Genomic DNA, 17,273 nt, shown 5'->3' with positions numbered 1-17,273 from the left:
TTACTTTTTACAGACTTCTTATCTTACCCTTTTATGATGTTACAGAATTCGATCTCAACAACAGTCAATGAAGACCGACTTTGAAAGCAGCTGTAGACAATATTTGAATGTGATTGTACAGAGAATATTATTTACTACTTGTTTTATACATACTGTGAACAGTGGTGTCTGTCCATCAGTTCATCTGTCGTCTGTTTATGACGGCTTCACTTCTCATGTTGAGTGTGAAAAGATACGGATGAAGTCAAAGTTCAACATTAACTTTTTTAAACAACAGTAGAACAGGTATGAATAATGTTGATAAACAGGATATTCTACACTAACTTGTTACGAATTAATAACACTATTTATCAGAATGTAAATATAATAGTTTGTTATTGGTAAATTGTTCTTAGCAGAACACTTACTATACAAAAATGGAACATCAAACATAGAAAACCAAAACTCATTTAACACACTTACTCTACATTATTATACAATCTTACAATTTGTCTTCAATCACTGCTACACGAGGGCTATTTGTGCTCGTCGTCCCTAATGTAGCAGAAAGACCAGATGGAAGGCAAGTAGTCATCACTACCCACCGCCAAGTCTTGGTCTACTATTTTATCAACGAATAGTGGGATTGACTGTCACATTATAATGTCCCCATGGCTAAAAGGTCAATTATGTTTGGTGTGGCGTGGAGAAGTACACCGGACTTTTGTACCATTAACATATACAAACATGGATCGTCATTACTTTCCTCGACTCAAATGATTACAAGTTGATGTATATATAAATAATTTACGTAGGTTCTCATACACTTTCTCGCTTCATTTACTACTTGTGTCTATTTATATATACAGTATGTACATAGATATAGAATGACGGGAATTTAAATAGAGATGTTGTTGGTTGTTTTGTTTTTTAAGGTAAACACTGTCTTCCCCGTCAGCGTTGGATGAATATTGATGAAAAAGCTACGTATGGTCAATTCCACAGAAACCGCGCATGTCAGGTAGATATCAGTGGTTGTCTGATTTAATAACAAGCTCAGCGATGGTAAAAACTATTTTGAAATTTGAAGAAAAATAAACACATGAGTATCCAGAAAACTATGGGAAAATATCAGCATATTTAGTGAAGTATTTTTATGTATTTTTTTACTTTATATCTATCTGTGTAAGAGTAGTAACATAGAAATTCAAAAATGTTCCGGTGTTTGTCCTGTTTTTAATTATTTAAATTTTTATTGATTACTTCAATGACCACTTCTCAACATATTTCACACCCGAACAATGATGATAAAACTGTAAACAGTTTCAGGTTTGTTTTGTTTTCTTTTAACCAGTAGCTTGACCTTTTAATGTACTCCTAAACATTAGAATCCCCAGATGTTGAGAGATTTATAGAACTGTGTATTCTTAAAAAAATACATTAACTCATTACAGTAAAAGTTATCTCAGGCTGTGACTGTTATATAAGATTAAATATTAAAATAAATAGATACAGCTTAAAGGATTCACCGGTGTTTTCAAAATCTATAAAATAAAAATCAGTCGTAACCTCAGAATCACTAGAAACAAAAGTGCCCGAAACGTATTAAAGATTTTATTGGAAAGAAACGTAAATAGCTTTCCAAAGGAAAATAAATGTCAGAAGAGAATTATTAACTCTTTTTATAGGAAAGTCATCAAAGCCACTGCGCTTCTTTTCCGTTTACTCGGAATCACTTATTTTCTGCATCAGTCCTCATGACGATACTCACCTATAGAGGGAATACATGGTAACTAACGCCTTGTTATAGTCCTCCAAGTAAGTATTTCAAGTCTGATTTTATATGAACGGGGAAAGCAAAAAATGTGGGTCTGGTTCTTACTGGCCATAAATCTGTTATTTTCACATCGCTTCCAAGTCCTTGACAGTGCTGGATATTAAACCTTACGGTCCGTCCAGTTACTATTATTTCTGTATCTTACACAGTTCGTAAGTTTGTGTGTGTGTTTTCTTATAGCAAAGCCACATCGGGCTATCTGCTGAGGGGAATCGAATCCCTGATTTTAGCGTTGTAAACCCTAGACTTACCGCTGTACCAGCGGGGGTGCAGTTCGTAAGTATAAGACAAGTTCTATTCTCCTGTCGCATCAGGAAGTAAAATAAAATAGCGCAATAGGGTGACAACTTGCGAAAAAAACTTTCGCGTGTGTGTGTGTTTTCTTAGAACAAAGCCACATAGAGCTATTTACTATATCCACCGAGTGGAATCGAACCTCTGTTTTAACGATGTAAGTCCGTAGAGGAACGTTCCAACTCTTTTTCATATTTTTGACAAGTTCACATCCAAGTCGATGACATGTTTACTGAGTCTTGCTCTTTCAGTCCAGTAAGAGAATAAATTTTACAGTAAAGTATTACTCTTAGTCTTGAAATAATTTAAGAGGAGTTCCCAGTGGCACAGTAGTATGTCTGCAGGCTTATACTGTTAAAATCCGGGTTTCGATATTCGTGGTAGGCAGAGCACAGATAGCCCCTTGTGTAGCTTTGTGCTTAACAACAAATAACAACAAGTTTAAGAAGAATTGTCAGTGAGATTAGAAAATATAAATTAATTGTTTATATTGGATTTACCTAAAATATATATCCTGAATGTTATATGATGCTGCAATTGTTAATATGTAGCGCAAAATATCTTACATATTCCACATTCACTATTTAAAGCAAAACAAAAATAATACATTATTTCTACCTAAATAACTAAAATACATTGCTGAAATAACAATTATTTAATCAAAACTAAAATATATAGAAAGTTAATTGCTAAAAATAAAAAAAAAATCTTCATATTTTAAATGGAACGATTTGAATGAAGACTACATGATATTCGGTGTTGTTTAAGTTGTTTGATGTAGATGGTTTCTTTAAGTATGAATTCCAGATCAGTGTCATCCCTACAAAAAATATGTATATTTTATCTTTCGTGTCCTGTTTCTTCACTATGTTAGCGTATAAACGAAAACCATGTGTCACCGAACATTTCTCTGTGTTTTCATGAACAATCCCGTATTTTATTAGTTCTTACTACTAGATGGCGTTCGGCTTTCTCAGTACATCAGGCCATGCAGTTTTCTTGGGTGAAAATATCGACAAGCCTTGAACAAAGATAAATTTGGATGTCTTTAGTCAAAAGAATTCCCTTCTGTATGATATGGGGTTAAACTTAATCTGGAACTAAAACATAATTTGTGAGTTATAAAAAGCGGTTACCTATCACCATATTGATCTGCATTTTTTATCCTATTTTTATCTTAACTGTTTTTCTTATCCAACACCAACTTGTAAGCACCTTTCACATGTTGAGTGCCCACCACATATTATATTTTAAACTTTAAGTAAAACATAATGATAAATGTATACTAACAGTTTTATTCATAAATACTTTAGACCTTATAATTGTGAATCATTCATTCAGTATATGTCAAGAATTAAAACCAATCCAGACATTCATGTTTCTTTAAATGTGAACGAGTTTCTCCAGTAGACAACCTACCTATTGATTTTTGACTCCAAATCCCAAATCCTATGATCGTAGTTGTTAACTAATTATCATTTATTCACATACTAAATATTAATGTCTTGTTTTTCGTACAATTTTCTAAGTGGTTTACTTACTGCAATCTTTTTATCTTACCTTTTTATGATATTACAGAATTTGACCTGAACAACGACCACGACTTGTGAGTAACTTTCAGATGTAGAGTGCACACGTTTATATTAAATATTAAACTGTAAGCAAGAAATAATTTTAAGTCTATATGAATAGTTTTACTCAGAAATACTTTGTAATTTATAATTTTGTGGCATCCATTGAGTGTTAAGTCACAAAGAAAAAAGGAAATCCAATCCAGATTGGACAGAGAACGTTATCTACTACGTTTTATACAACATACTGTGAACCGTGGTGTCCGTTCATCTGTCTCCTGTTTATGTTGAGAATGAAAAGCTACACCAACGTGTTATGAATTAATAACACTGATTCATACATCAACATGTGACGTAACGGTATGTTATTGTTGAGTGGTTCTTAACATGACTGAAATACTCAATCATTACTTCTTGTAGTTGTTGGTATAAGGAATATAGGTTCAGAAAGTTTGATTAATAACACCAAAATATACCAATCATTCAAATTAATATAGAATTTTGTCTAATGAACAATTAATTTTATGTTTAAGGACATTAAAGTCATTTGTTGAAACACTACACACAAAGAGATAAAGAGACCTTTAAAACGGATTGTTTGAAAAATTCTGTTTCATATTCTATCTGAGATGTTTACCAACTTTAGGTTCCAGTTACATACAGATAATTTGAACACATTTAATCCTAGCATTTCTTTACCATTATATAACAAATACTATGCTTCATATATTTTAATATAATTCATTCCCCATATGGTACAGCACTTATTGTACAGAGTTACAACGTTAAAATCATGGTTTAAATTATTCTCAGTTAACAGATAGCCAGATATGGCTTTACTACAGAAATAACACACACATAATATAATTTAATTTTATTTAATGTTATACTTGGAAAAATGTTTAGTTCACAATATATTTTTCAACAAATTATTTACTAATATTTTTATTCAGATATTTTGTACTGGATATAAAGTTAATAGTCGTGATTTTATTTAAATATTGATTTCAGATATTATTACATTATTATTTGTCATATAAAATGTTGAGTTTTTTTTACATATTTGTATTCATAGTTAATGGTTTGTTTTGATTTACAGAATTCTACCAAATATACTGCAGCTGCAGATAACTTGAAATTATCAATTATCTGAGATATTTCTGTTTGTCTGGAGAAATGTTTGATTTACTTTATTTTGGAAGGACAATGTAATAAGATTCGCAAAATGTTTTTTTAGGCATCGTTTTGAAAAATATTTAAAACTATATACTCATAGAAGACTATACCAGATTATTGTACATAGTCTAAAATATCTAGTTTCATACTATTTTCGATAGAATATCTTTTTGTTCTCACATAACAACTATTATTGTTCAGTGCAGCCTTCAATATGCGAAAATATTTTTGGTTCCACTAGCCTTGAAATTCTCATCTACCGCACGTTTCAACAATGGTTCATCTGCGTTGTAGCATGTAAATAAACAAGCACAACGCTTCACTGAAACATACTCTACTATCAAAGCTGGAACTTTGGACACTGTAGACATCTTCAAAGTTGACAGAAAAGAAAGAATAACAGGTAAACCATCATTGAGAAAAATCAGGAATCATATTGAGAAGCTCATATTGACTTGGTGGGGAACCTAGATGACCAGTCCTCGGAAAGTGTCCACAAGATGCCCTCGGGTGTGACTTCTCTTCTTGGAGGAACGCACTTGTGGGATAACGTGTAAGTAACTAGGTACACTCTTTTCCTATCTTGAAAGTACAGGTCACGACGTTGGGTGTAAAATGACATTTTAATTGTAGATATCCTGGCTGGTCCACCTTCTTTCCCATGTTGGGGAGGGACATCTTAGCAAATACAGTACATATAAAGTTGTCCAGATATAAATTTTTTTTTTCCCATGGTAGAGTGGGGAGTATCTTAGTAAACACAATACATATAAATTAGTCCACCTTCTTTCTCATGGTAAAGTAAGGTGCATCTTAGTAAACACAATACATATAAATTAGTCCACCTTCTTTCCCATGGTAGAGTGAGGAGAGCATCTTAGTAAACACAATACATATAAATTAGTCCACCTTCTTTCCCATGGTAGAGTGGGGAGCATCTTAGTAAACACAATACATATAAATTAGTCCACCTTCTTTCCCATGATTGGGTGGGGAGCATCTTAGTAAACACAATACATATAAATTAGTCCACCTTCTTTCCAATGATAGAGTGGGGAGCATCTTAGTAAACACAATATATATAAATTAGTCCACCTTCTTTCCCATAATTGGTGGGGAGCATTTTTCTCAACGCGATACATCTAAACGGGTCCACCTCTTTCCCTATGATAGGGTGGGAAACATCCGAACTAAAACATCACATCTAAAGTAGTCCACCCTCTTTCCCATGATTGGGTTGGGGGCATCCTAGCCAACACAATACATCTAAACTGATCCACCTCTTTTCCATACCAGATCTCCAAAGAACCAGCCTGCAGGAGATGGTAGGAATGGAGTTTCTCGGCCGACTGGTATATTCATTGGCTGCTACAGCTCCTTCTGAAACAAGATAAACCTTTTAACACAGTTGAGATGTCTTCTCTGTTCATTTGCCTTAGAGATTTTTCTCTTTAGACAATTGCCATCTTGGCTCATAAGATTTCTCATAGTTCAGCATGTGTCTTCCAACAATCTTAGAAACACTAACTTCCTATTTTCTCGTTCTCTCTGTGGTATTTAAAAATTGTTTTGTAGATTTACTAGTTTTTAATAACAGAGATTTGCTTTGTTTCTCGAATTACTTTTTCTTCAATTTATTAACGTAGAAGTCCATATCACTATTTCTCTATCCTTTGTGAGAGAAGAATGTTTACACATAAGTGAAATTTCAACAGTGGCGAGGAGATGAAAGTTACGTGTTGATGACGTGACACCCACTTTTCATATATTAGTGAACACCATTCTGTAGCCTGCAACTTCATTCACATATATTTGACACTCTTTCATCCCTTCGATGTCAATAGGAATTTCAGCAGAAGGTCAGCTTGTTTGTTTACGTTCATCTACTTCTAAGGCTATGTGAAACCCCCACTGAGGACAGTATTCGACCATCCTCTCTTTATGTGGGCTTAATTTCTCATGTATATTCCATTCCAGGTCTTTCTCCCTCTTTCACAATCCCGTTTGTATAAATCTAATCCTGATGTATTATTTGTTTTGCATCAGTTACTTACATCTGCATACATACTGATCTCTTTTTACACCAACTACATTTCCAGGACTATATGTCTGGTCCTCGTAGTCTTGCTGATTTACTGATTAAGAATTATAGTTAATTTTACATGCACTATCTAGATTCACAAACTGTGGTATAAATTTTGAATTTTTGGAAAGCTGACCCATTTATTCAGTTCAACTACCCAGTACACAATTACCCTGTTTTTTCCTGAACCGTCTTTGTTTGCCTCCTTGCACTTTACGTCTTCATTTCATGTCAGAAGTACTTCATAGAGATGCTGTTCCCTTTGGAATGATTCTTGTTCCATTCTGTTTTCTGCTGTGGCTTGTTCCATACAATGTTTCTTCCTCTGGTCCCACATGTCAAATACGGATGGATTACAACCATTCTTACACATAGGATTTCACTCCAGTTCTTTTCTCTCTAACGATCAGTTCTAAACCTGTTCAATTTCATCCACTTTGAAAACTATTCCGTTTTCTTTAGGTGTGAAGAAATTTACCAATCATCTTACAAGGTTTTACTTGATGTCCTTAAAAAGACACGGAAGGGATTTAGTTATTAATCTGTGCAAAGTTTTCATTTAGAAAAGTTCTCTTCACTTCGTTGGATCATTATTCCATATTCAGGTCTATATTACAAACGCCTTTCTTCCTATTCCCATCACAGAGTTCTCTAGATGCTTCCTTTTCTACATCCACTGATGTTATAATTTATTGTTTCAAACACTACATTGTCTCCTATAATTTCAGTCACGTGGTCAAAGCGTGTACTCCACATCTTCGTTGACTTGGTCTGTGGTTTCGTTATTACATGCAAGATAGCCTTCTGTTTTCATACTCATGGAAAGAGTCCTCCAGTCATATCTTTGATGGTAGAAACCCGTTTTAGATGAATTGACAAAATGTTTAAATCCTTACTCACTCCAACCCAATACTTTATCCCCTTGACCCAACCATTTTCCCTGTTTCCGACTGTTTTGGTTCCTTCACTTTGAATCGTACCAAACCCACACCTCTTCAGAAATGTTATGTTTACTGGTTGTAATACATCATTGAACAACAATATCATCTTAAACATATGTAACAGCATAAGCAATTCTTCCACATCAGTGTGCCCGACCTCTTTTCTGTACATTGGACATGTTTGTATTCCTTACCACTGCTTGTGAATTGTTTGATTATGGTCCATTCTGATAATTTCGTGGTGATTTTTTACATCAATTATAGAGCAGGTATTAGGTCTTTAATTCCTTTTTAAAACACTCGACCGTCATGATTCGGCATCCATTCAATGGATTTGCTGTATAGATTCTCATGTAGTTGAAGCGATTAATTTGAAAACAGATCATTTGTATCATGATCGGCCTATCAAATAGCCGCTTCACTCACAAGTTTTCTGATGCGTATGTGTTCATTTGGGTAATTACGACTTATTTTTCTTTAATGATGAAATTTCATGAGTGGAGCAGTGTAGAGGGAGCTATTAAACAATAACATCATTATCCATTAATAAGAATCACGTGAGTTCAGATTGAAGTTGCCTAAAAACTAGTGTCATGCAGGTACTCAAGGCAGATGTTCACAGAAGATATAATCTCTGTGTGAAATGGTAAGCGTCTAACGGAAACACATTTTCATGTAAGAAAATGTTAACTTTTTCCAAAACCAGATGTCTTCTGAACTAACCAGTTGGAGATAATAAAATGGGGTTCCAATCTTCATCTCTACATTTGACACAATAGTTTTATGATGTGTTAAAATGTTTCCTTCTTTTTTTTACTTTAACCTTTTTCATGCTGTTTATTACTTTTTATTTTGTACAGTTATTAAGTAACTAGTTTCAAAATTCACTCCATTTAAACACGAATCTTAAATTTCGTGTTACTGTTCATACACTTTTCACCTGAGATATTTTTCAACACATTTCTCAATCGGTCTGAATTTTCTTTCTTTTCGTTTAGATTGATGCAGTCTTAATCTGTCTACTAGTGAAGTAATTTCTTTACTGGAGGTAATAGCTGTAATGGAAGTCCTTATACCTTTGAGTCACACTCACTTTCACATCTGTTACTGAGTATAACAGAATCAATGGAACCTGGTATCCATTACTCAATACCTATAAGATCCTTTGTAGAGTGTGTTCTTTGAATACCCAAGTGTTCTGATACACACCTCTGTACACATTTACCATCCATCTCATAAAAAAACAGTCATAACTTTTTGGTCCCCAATACCACATCGTTTTGCTTAGATAGTAAATTAATTCTATTTAGTTAGACCAAGTTACTTATATATGTTTCCTTCTCAAGGTTTTATACGTCACTCAGTCCACACCTGCATCTGTCCTTTTGATAACACATTTATGGACAGCTCAAACTTAATTTCCAGTCCTTATCCTTCTTCACAAAATACCCCCCTCTTAGTACTTCCCCTTAAATATCACTCATTCATCAGACTCGGTATCAAATTATCATTCCACTATCACCACTCTCCGGTTTCAAACGTGGCTTTTGGATTAACTGTACATGTAGCTTATTTACTTTTCATTTCTATATATCATTTTTCCTGTACTATACTACACTAGAGAATGTTATAACTGTACAATCTCCTGCTGGTTAGTTTGTGGTAAAACTGGTTTTAGAAAAGTACTGGACCAACCAAATAGTATTAGTTGGTTAAGAAACCCCTGTCATATCTTCTTCAAAAGGTTTATTCCCAGGTGGTCTGGTATAGAAAGGAGACAGACAGGTCGAGATGCACTGTGTTGGCTAGGATATCACACATTACCATGGGAAAGGTGGACCAACCATCATATTTACAATTAAGGATGTCATCCTCTTTGACACCCAGTTTAGTGAAACGTACTGTCAACATGGGCGAAGACTGTATCTGGTTATGAGCGTTGTCCCACATGTGTTTTCCTCTAGGTTGAGATGTTGCACTCCAATAGATATGCATTTGGACACTTTCCGAAGGGTGCTCATCACTGTTTCCTCAACCAAGTCAGTGTGAGTTTAGGTAAGATGTCGTGATATCGACTCACACTTCTGGTACTTCTTTTCTTGGAAGCGGCTGCGACAGTAGAAGTAGTCACGTTCCTGTTGAAACCTTGGGTAGGTGGAACTAGTGTCGGCAGAAACTAAACAGTAAAGCCATCTTATGAGAAGTGGTATCTATCGGAAATATAATTACGGTGTATGAGAAATATTAAGTTTCATAAATTCACAATCAACGTACAATAACTTTTTCTTTAAAAAATATAGACACTACATATGTCAAGCAAAGCTAAAAATCGACATTACCAAAACTGTATTCAAATTTTATGTGTGTATTTTAGTGTATATATAAATAACCATAAATAAACGTATTTTCTGGTCCTTCTGTTTGTAAGTTCAAAAGTAGAATTATTTGACTTTCTTTATACAAAATATTTACCATCATAACTTATCAGAGTGTTTAACTTGTAAAGGCAGATCGCAGATATAATGACACATTTAAATGAAGTAACAGTAATATCTGATTCTATGTAGTCCAAAACATCAATTATGCTAAGGATATTGTTGAATCATGTTATTCAGAAGAGATTCAAAGAGACTATATCCACATGTTCAGATTATTTATTGATACGAATAATTGAAATCATGTATATGTTTTTTGCAATAAGATTTGATCAAAACTGTAGGTGTGCTGTATAAATATAATTATAAAAAAACAACAATTAAAGACTGAATTATTTAAACAGTGAACAGACAGTTTGTCTGATATATTTTCATTACAATGGTTCTTAACCAATATGAGGAATTTCTTTACATTTGTTAATTTCAATACAACTACGTACTGAAAATACAAAGTACTAACTAATTTACATTTTATAGTATCTTTGTATAGTTCTACTATTATTAGATAGGCTTGTTTAAAAGATTCTAGCAAACAAGTTTTTAAATCTTCATAACATGTTCGATCCTACCTGATTCATTCAATACTAAATTATTATTTAACAGAAACTGATCAAGAAAGCATTTCTATATTTACTGAAATATTAAAATTGTTCATGTATGATGATTTAATACATTTTATATTTTTAGTAGGATGCACAGGGTTCAGAATGTTATATTAAAATAATGTTGAATAACCAAATCAACATCTTGAATATAAGGTTACAGTGGTACAGTAACAACATTTGTAATTTAGTATGTAGTTGGATGTCACTAATACTTTGTCACGTTTGGGAATGTATGTGATGATCATGAAAAATAATAATGTACATGGATTGTGAAGATATGTTCACATGAAGGACTTTTCAAGATGGAGATAATCCTTAAACTTGAATTAAGAAACAAGGCAACATACATCAACATTTTCAACAACTTTCACTAACACCTATACCTTCATTGGTATACCTTCATTAACACTATATTAGTCCTGTATGACCAGATGAGTAGTCCCAATGTGAGAGTGACGGGTTCGAATCCCTGTCCAACCAAACATGCTTGTCCTTTCAGCCAAGTGACGGTCAATCTCAGTCTTCATGACTAAAAGACCAGGTGAAGAGTTGGCGGCCTTTCACTGCTAAATTAGGCTAGCGGAGATAACTCTCATGTGACTTTAAACAAAGTTCAAGCTACACCAAACCAATTTACACAATATCACTGATATACTTTATTATGTAAGGGATATATTCGACTTTTATTTTGATATAGTTTCGTTGAAGTGGGTGTTTACTGTAACCTACTTCATTAATACCATTTTCACGATATTAACACCAATAACAGCTTCGCTTCAGTCACAGTGACACCCATGTTGATGTCTCAGAAGTCACAGTGACACTTGTAGAGGTAACTGAAAGCGGAGCTAGTTTTACTATCTGGCATTTTGTGTGTAAATATGACGAGTTTCTGTAACGTTTATTGCATACAGGAAAACCTTCTGTTTACAGTTTTGACTGATGATTTACATAAGGTAAAATGTCAGTAATTTGGAATGTCTATGACGAACTCCTATTTCAACCTTGCAACAATAACCACAGACTTAGCTGCCGTTCACAGAGACACAGTTATGGATATTCCAGACACAGAATACCTAGATGTTTTCTAATAGGCTGGGTGTACAGTGTCAGACTCGTTCATTTTGATGAGGTAGTCGAAAGTAAAGAACTGGTATAAAAATTGTTAAACTGGACCCAGATGTGTTCTATATAATCACCTGTACTTACTTAGCAGTAATTCATGTGTGCTGATGGGTGGTATCTTTCTTTGCCTTAAGAGAATCAGCTTGTTTGTCAGGTTGTTCGATAACGTTTACCACATTTTTTGTGTCAGACCTATATTGTTTGTTTTTGAAATTTCTCGCAAAGACTATCTGAGCTAGCCGTCCCTAATTGAGTAGTTTAAGAAACGAGGAAAGCAGCTGGTCATCATCACCCACCGCCAACTCTTGGGCTACTATTTTATCAACTAGTACTGGGATTCACTCATTTTATAACGCCACCTCGACTGAAAAGGCGAGCATGCTTGTTGTGACAGGGATTCGAGCCGTTTTCTTCAGATTACAGGTCGAGTACCCTAACCACCTGGCTATACCGGGACGTTAGACCTGGAATCTAGATCTAATTGTTTATCTACACAACGCTTGTATTGTAACGATACGCTACATGTACATTTTTTAATTTACAGACCATATACTAGTAAAGTTTTTAATGTGTGATTTGATCCAAATATTCACACTTCGCGTAAAACAAGCACCACCTTCAGGCTGCTAAATATACTTACAGTTTCCGAGATAATATAATGTATTGATGAAATATGTATTATTAATTTGTAAAAATGACACAAAACTTACAAAAGTTCTACTTTCATATTGTTGAACTACTAATCCTGTAATTAAAAACATTAGGACCAACACGGTGGTGATTAACTTACCAGTAGTTCACATATGAACAAAAGTTTATATATTAAGGGTGTATTTCACATGCTACCCTATATATGTAATCATAACTTATGGTTAGGATAGAGTATTGTTTTAGTTGGGCTTGATTGGGTCTGTATCACAAAATGTCTGTTTTTTGAAGCTTTTGTGATTCTAATATTAATATTCGTGATGTACTCCGATAAAACAGTGGTGCACCTTCAGATGTCATCTCTAGAATCAGTGGTTCGATTCTCTCGGTAGACGCAGGAGATAGCCCAATATTCATGATAATTTCATTCTCCGAAAGAAAACACATTAAATATGTTACGAATATGTTTGTAACTACGTCAGTCACAACCACTGTCTTACAGTTGTTTGTATGGGTTGTAGTTCAACTAGAGGGTCAGGACTTGACTGTACGTGGCACGTGCATAACAGGAATATGATGGTGTTACTCACGTGCAGCAGCCACATTATTCTACATGGAGACACCAACAAAGATAACCAAAGGTCAACCCTGTATTTTTCAACCAACAGCATCACAACCAACTAGAATTATTACACGATTCAATTCTAAGTATTTAACTGAAAATAGGGTTTCTGTATTTTTATTATTTTGTTATTAGGTCCAATGTAGCGGAATAAACAAAGTCGACCAGGTGCATGAAGTCACGTGCGTAACCTTTATAACAGTCTCGTACACGTTACTCTGACACCTACATACAGACTCAAGACAGTCACAGTGACATCTATAACAGTCTCAGTAATGTTGACATTCATAACGGTCTCACACAAGCCACTGTCACCTATAAAAATAGTCAAATCAGCTACACTGAGGAATATAACAGTGTTAGTCACACTGACTCCTATAATCGTTTCTCAAATGTCAATCTGACACCTAAATCGTCTCACACCAGTTATACTGACATAAATAATGTAATGAACCCTAGTTGCACTGATGCTCATCGTAGTGTCACAACAGTCACATCGGCTCTAATTTAAACACTAAACAGAAGATGGAGCTGCTGTTATAGTTTTATTAATCTCGAAGTGGTTACGAAAAAAATAATATTAAACACATGCTTATTGATTCCGAAACAATCTTTTACCAATGAATCATTTTTGAACATTTGTTTTTGTTTTGCTTTAAATCCATCAAACAAAGCAAAGTGTAACTAGAAACTTTCAAATTTTCTACCATGAATACATCATGGTTTATTAACAGGTGGTTTGTTCACTGATTTTCTTCCACAGATGTCTCCTTTAGTCGTCCCTAATTCTTGAAGCGACAGACTAAAGTGGGATTGGCTGTTACATTTTTAACGCCTTCAAAGTAGAAATGGTAAACATGTTTCAAAATGGGTTTCGATCCAGTGATTTTTAAATTACGAAACAAGCATCTTAATCCCTAGGTCATGTCAGGCATCGCTAACAACCAAACATTTCCAGTACAAAACATAGAGTTCGAATACAAGAAATCCGTTTGGCTAAGCATTTTATGTCATAAAATTTGATTGATAAATAAAGGGAGACAAACAGAGACTAGTATAATTACATTAGATATTACACTTTATTACAATCAAACCATACAATTAGACTGATTAGTCAGAGAAACAAGTACAATGTAATGTATTTCGATTAATTTATCACTGTGTTCAAATGTTTAGAAACGTATTATTATTTATTAGCCAGATCTAGAACTTCTGAAAAGAAATATGGTAAACAATCATCTCAACTGGTATATAAAACAATCTGATATATAATACTACCGGTTTTATGTTTCTTGTGTACTTTAGTAACGATGTAAAGTTAACAGTGTTGTTACTAATAATACAGAATGATATTCATCTTCTCTACATCATGAGATAAAACAGTTAAATCTGTCGGTTTATAACTAAATAAACATGTTTTCAGTTCTTCCTCTTTGTTATAAAATTATTTAATCACTTTATCTTGTTAACAGCGATGACCAACTCAGAGTTAACTGTACGTCTTGGAGTCTCGCGTCTTTTATCAGTGTCTAAAGAATCATATTATGGAAAAAGACTTTATGTTATTTTGTGTTATCTGTCTTTAACATGTCTAAAGCATCTAGAAGGAGCTGTATTCATGTCAGTCTCATGTTGATTGTTTACTAATGTGAATGTTTTCACATACCATATCAAGCTGTGTTTACGGACAACCTTACTATTTCCATAAGTAGTGTGGCTCCCAGAAGAGAAAAGACAAATACCATGCGTGTAAAAATCAAAGTTGTGGTCATTGAAGGTTATTAAATGTGATAGGCTAATCCAACCTTTTATGATCCAATAGGGTCGTATGGTAGACACTTATGATGTAAGTGAAACTGACACTGTTAACAACAGAAGTAGTTGATATACAAAAGACGTCTTAAGTTACTTAGGCTATATTCTTTACATAGATTCAATAGCGGAGTAAATATCTTGTCATAACTTTTGATAAATGTAAGGTTTAATTGTTCTTATAAGATACACATTACTACGAAGTAACCAATCTCAGTGAACTTGGAAGAGAACACTACACCAAAAGGACGAAACAACCATTGAATCACAAGTACTGGCAAAACAAAAGCTCTAGACATGTGGTCTTTTCAGCAGACAAGATGGAATTAATCATAGGGTTCTTATAAATGTAGATCAGTTAAATTCAATTGATGAAACAAAACAAAAACTCAACATACTAAGAAACCAAATAAATACAGCCATAAACTATGTTCACCACATAAAATTAACGACGAATTAGACAAAATGAAACAATACTTCATCAACATCAATAAGTTTCCTCCACAAATCATATAAAACATTATACGTACACACATAGACAAAAAAGCAAAATCAACTAACAAAATTAAATATATCCCACGAATTAAATAATCACAAAACCATATACTGCTGCACACCATATATCCCCGACATCAGCAGAAAAATAACCAACATTTGGCAAAAACTAGTCACAAAATATGACATTACAGTTAATAACAAATTTATTCACAAACCAGGCACAAAACTAAGGTCTATACTATGTAAAAACTACATTGACAAACACCACACCAACATTATTTATAAAATACAATTAGACAACTGTCACGACTTCTATATTGGAGAAACAAGTAGAAAAATAGAAACCAGATTCAAAGAACACAAAAAGTCACCTTCACACGTTTTTGAACATTGCAAATCAAATAAACACAACATAATCATGGAAAACACTCAAATACTAAATAAAGAAACAAACATAAACAAACGCAAAATTAAAGTAGCCTTACTACAACAACAACTCAAGCCCAAAATAAATGCATATGTTGTTAATTTATTTCTAGAGTCAATATTTTATGTTTGTTTAGTTTTGTTTGTAACATGATATTTACAAGCAATTAATTTAAAGTAAATGTTATAACAAGTTTAATTACGTAACTCTATAATAGTCGTATGTTGTGTTCGTATTTCATTGATGTTGAGATTATCGATTGTCGCGTGAAATTTCTTGATGTCTAGAATATAGCGCACAGACGATTAAGTAATGAAGATAAATAGTGTAGAATGAGAGGTAAAAGTATACAGACATTGAAGACAGAGGGAATTGAATGGAAAGTTAATGGTCGTGGAATATAAAAATATTTTTTTCAGTATAATATTTCTAAATAACTTGCAAATGAGAAACACTGACACCATCCTTCTTAAAATTAAAGGTAAACCTTCAGCTCAATCAAAAAATCAAATATATCATAGAAAAACCCCAAATAAAATGTTTAAAACAAACTATAAATGAACTGAATCCTCGCAGCAAACATACAGGTTTAACTGCCTCTGAAGATTACAACTTTCGTCAATACAAAAAAAAAGCGCCAACTGTAAAGGCTTAACTATCAACTGGAGGCTAGGCAGAGGGCAAGAAAATCTTTGCTGTCAGTAAAAAAACTGTAAAGAATAATATAAACCAATTTGTGAACTTTCAACTTAGTGAACCTCATACTATCACCCTAAATAAATGTGTAAACTATATAATTCCTTAAAATTCTTAAAAGGCCTAACAAATATTGAAAAAGTGTCTGGGCGTGTTAAACCACAGTATTATTTTACCAATTTTCAATAGAAAAAAGTTCAAAATTTGAAGGAAACAAGAACAACAAAAGACATTAAAAAGTGTCAGTCTTTATCATTACCAAAACAACCTTAATCAATCAAAGGTGAAAGGAAAGTGTAGTGAGTGTTTAAAATAATACCATAATTTACACCTAGAAGAAAGCATTGAACGTTGAAAGTAAGCCATGGAATGCTTTGGGGGAAGGAAAAAAGTGGCACTGTTTAATCCATTAAGGGCTTCTCAAAGCGTTAAAAAATAGAGTAAGTATAGATGGATTAGAAGTAAGAAAAGATAGGTTAACACTACTCTTGGCTTACGCACGAACAAGATGCCAACAAAACTCA

The sequence above is a fragment of the Tachypleus tridentatus genome, unplaced genomic scaffold (assembly GCF_004210375.1).
Source record: "Tachypleus tridentatus isolate NWPU-2018 unplaced genomic scaffold, ASM421037v1 Hic_cluster_2, whole genome shotgun sequence".
In the NCBI taxonomy this organism is placed as follows: Eukaryota; Metazoa; Arthropoda; class Merostomata; order Xiphosura; family Limulidae; genus Tachypleus; species Tachypleus tridentatus.
The sequence above is the reverse complement of the archived record's forward strand: the minus strand, read 5'-3'. Positions refer to the sequence as shown.